General features: G+C 40.7%; 1 pseudogene; it reads left to right on the top strand.

The window, feature by feature from the left end:
- Positions 1–990: 990 nt before the first annotated feature.
- LOC106961917 (tripartite motif-containing protein 16-like) lies at positions 991–3538 on the top strand (annotated as a pseudogene).
- The last annotated feature ends 492 nt before the right edge of the window (positions 3539–4030 follow it).

The raw sequence follows: 4030 nt of genomic DNA, 5'->3' as shown, positions 1-4030 counted from the left end.
ATTTTAACGGACAAAAACGAAATGCGACTTGGATGTAACGAGTAATGCGACAGTTTTGTAGAAATGTAGTGAAGTAGAAAGTACAGATACTTACTGTCAAATGTAGTGGAGTAAAAGTAGAAAGTATCCATTATTAAACCTACTTAAGTAAAGTACAGATACACAAAAATTGTACTTAAGTACAGGTACTTCCCTACTTCCCACCACTGAGCATAGGTTAACCCATATCCCAATCCTTTTAAACTGGCACTAAGAAAAGTATTCATACCACTTTACAGGAAACAGGCCTCAACATTATAATGACAATTTTCAAACTCAACAGTTTGAAGATCTTTCTTGTTCCTGTTATGTTCTGTGTAGTTCTTTTTGAGGTTTTCTGTGTTTAGTCCTGTCCTGTCTTCTCTGTTGATTGCTTTCCAGGTGTGTCTAGTTACCTGATTACCCTCCCTGTGTCTCTTGTCGGGTCCTTGTCAAACGTTGTGTTTCCTTGTCTGTCTGCTCTCAGTGCTGCCTTTGAGTTTACCTGTTTCATCATTAAATATCATTTTGTCATGACTACCTGGACCTACCAGCATCTTCCTCCACAACCACACCATGACAGTTCCCTCCCTGTCTGTATTACAAGCTGAATGTAGCATGAAGAATTTTGGGGTCCCTCAGACTTGATAAAACAAGTTCTGGCCATTTACCATTTAGGAAATAAAAACAGCATGTATTTATAGCTTTATTAGCAACTGTAGTTTTTGTTCTCTAGTTGGATCCAACTGGGAATAAAACATGGAGCAGTTCAACCTGAACTGAGCAAGCTTTTTATCTCTACCCAGTCATTAGCAGACAGTGTTCAGTTCAAGGTGCTTCTCTGTTTCTGGTTTGCAAACGTCATGATGGGAGGAACCAGTGACACACCCGTCAGTTACCTGACATTTACACTAGAACTGAAGCCAGTTTCTGTTCTACAAAAGAGAAACTGAGTCATTACTGAGAGCTGAAATGGAGAATAGACATGTTCAAATGGATAATGTCTCCTGTTCCATCTGTTTGGATCTACTGAAGGATCCAGTGACGATTCCCTGTGGACACAGCTACTGCATGAACTGCATTAAAGATCACTGGGATGGAGATCAGAGGAGAAAGTCCAGCTGCCCTCAGTGCAGAGAGAAATTTAAAAGAAGACCTGTCTTGAAGAAAAACATCATGTTAGCTGCTTTAGTGGAGGATCTGAAGAAGACTGGACTCCAAGCTGCTGCAGCTGATCACTGCTATGCTGGACCTGAAGATGTGGCCTGTGATGTCTGCACTGGGAGGAAGAGGAAAGCTGTCAAGTCCTGCTTGTTCTGCTTGATATCTTATTGTGAGAATCACCTCCAACCTCACCATGATGCTCCACCATTAAAGAAACACAAGCTGGTAAATCCCTCTAATAATCTTCAGGACAACATCTGCCCACATCATGAGGAGGTAATGAAGATATTCTGTCGTACTGATCAGCAGTTTATCTGTTATCTCTGCTTAATGGATGAACATAAAGACCATGAAACAGTCCCTGCAGAATCAGAAGTGACTGAGAAGCAGAAGGAGCTCCAGGAGAGTCGACAACAAATCCATCAGAGAATCCTGGACCAAGAGAAAGATGTGAAGCTGCTTCAACAGGAGGTGGAGGCCATCAATGTCTCTGCTGATAAAGCAGTGGAGGACAGTGAGGAGATCTTCACTGAGCTGATCCATCTCCTCCGGAAAAGACGCTCTGATGTGAAGCAGCAGATCAGATCCCAGCAGGAAACTGAAGTGAGTCGAGTCAAAGATGTTCAGGAGAAGCTGGAGCAGGAGATCACTGAGCTGAAGAGGAAAGACGCTGAGCTGGAGCAGCTCTCACACACAGAGGATCACACCCAGTTTCTCCTCAACTACCCCTCACTGCCAGCACTCAGGGAGTCGACACACTCATCCAGCATCAACATCCGTCCTCTGAGACACTTTGAGGACGTGACAGCAGCTGTGTCAGAGCTCAGAGACAAACTACAGGACGTCCTGAGAGACACATGGACAAACGTCGAACTGAAGATTACTAATGTGGATGTTCTACTCTCAGAACCAGAACCAAAGACCAGAGCTGAATTCCTAAAATATTCACAAGAAATCACTTTGGATCCAAACACAGCAAACAGATTTCTGTTATTATCTGAGGACAACAGAAAAGTAACGAGGGTAGAAGAACAACAGTCTTATCCTGATCATCCAGACAGATTCACTGTTTCTTTTCAGGTCCTCAGTACAGAGAGTCTGACTGGCCGTTGTTACTGGGAGGTGGAGATGGGAGGAAGAGGATTTGTAGCAGTTTCTTACAAGAACATCAGCAAAAAGGAAAGTTTTGGATTCAATGACGTATCTTGATCATTATTTTATACCAAAGATGGTTGCATACGTTGTCATAACAAAGTTAAAACTCAGGTACCAGGTCCAGTTTCCTCCAGAATAGGAGTGTACCTGGACCACAGAGCAGGTATTCTTTCTTTCTACAGCGTCTCTGAAACCATGACTCTGATCTACAGAGTCCAGACCAGATTCACTCAGCCGCTACATGCTGGGATTTGGCTTTATGATAATAAATCCTCAGCTGAGTTCATTAAGTCTAAATAGTCAGCAGTGATCTGAGGTCCAGTTTCTTTTAAATGTGTATTTTACTCTCCTCTGTTGTTGCTGAGAACTTTGTAGTATTTTCTTCACTGCTCAGAGATCAGCTGTCTTTCTTTAACATACTTTTGTTGATGTTGGAGTTCCTTCGAGTGCTGCCCCTTCCTGTTTCTGTTCACCCATGGAGACTCTCACTGCTAAGGAGGATATTGATTCACTGATTACATTTACATTAATTTTTCATTTGTTGAAATCCGTGTAAAAATTAACTGATGGAAACTGATTGCTACGATCATCAGCAATCAGGAAATTTGTCATTGTTTTGTTGGACGAAGATCAGATTATGATGATGCAAAGTTTTAAAAGTCAAATAGTGTTTAGTATGGGGTGTAAAGTGAAACATAAAAGGATGTCAGCAGCTAGAAACAACTTCCTGCTGAGAGTATAGACAACTATGATCCTTCTCAGCATTTATTGTAGTTGAAAGGGTAAAAATCAGGAAATGATCCATTTCATGACAATATTCTTTCCAAAGAAAAAAATTGTTTTTGAACATTGAAGCAAAGACGCCAAAGTGTGGAACAATGTCTTCGTTTAGTGTAAAAAAATTCACTTATTCATAATCTGTAAAAGATGTTTTCAGAAAGCAGTTCATTCATTTCTAGATTTAGCAGAGAAGCAAATTCTCTTCTGATTGTAGAGAAAAGCTGATTGTAGCTTTTCTCTACAATCAGAAGGTCTGAGTGGAGTTATCTAGTAAACATTGATTACATTAATTAAGATTATGCTTTATGTGTTTTGTTCTTTATATGAGACTTTATACAACGTCCAACGCCGTGTTTATTTTCTGCTTTAATGATCAGTGTGATGCTGTAATATTGTAAAAATCTGAATAATCAAAATTTATTTGTAACACTTAGTTAATTTTGATGATTTAATCTTTCATCCTGATGAACTTTTATAAAAGAAAATAAAGAATATTAAAGCTAACACCTTTTGAATCTGTGTGAGACATGCACACATTTCAGATTGCTTGCCAATCTGAAATTTGATTTCATATTGAAAAGGCCAACTCCAATTATGTAGTTTAGATGGTTTATTCAGGAGGAAATAGTGATGAGGTACAGGTGTGTGTGTGCACGCGTGTGTGTGTGTTTATTTGAAATAGAATCAGCCCAGAGTACCACTGAAAATCCTATAGAGTGCACTATGCCGTCCATCCATCCATCCATCCATCCATCCATCCATCCATCCATCCCTTGTCCCTAGTGGTGAGGAGGGGAGCTGGTGCCCATCTCCAGCGAACATTTCGGGTGAGAAATGTTGGCGACCTGTACACCTGGACAGGTCGTCCATTGCAGGGCAACACAGAGACACAGGACACACAGCCATGTACACT

Source organism: Poecilia latipinna, unplaced genomic scaffold (genome assembly GCF_001443285.1).
Source record: "Poecilia latipinna isolate Pla-1442-1.1 unplaced genomic scaffold, P_latipinna-1.0 Scaffold1349, whole genome shotgun sequence".
NCBI classification, from domain to species: domain Eukaryota; kingdom Metazoa; phylum Chordata; class Actinopteri; order Cyprinodontiformes; family Poeciliidae; genus Poecilia; species Poecilia latipinna.
This window is presented reverse-complemented; position numbering and strand designations above follow the sequence as displayed.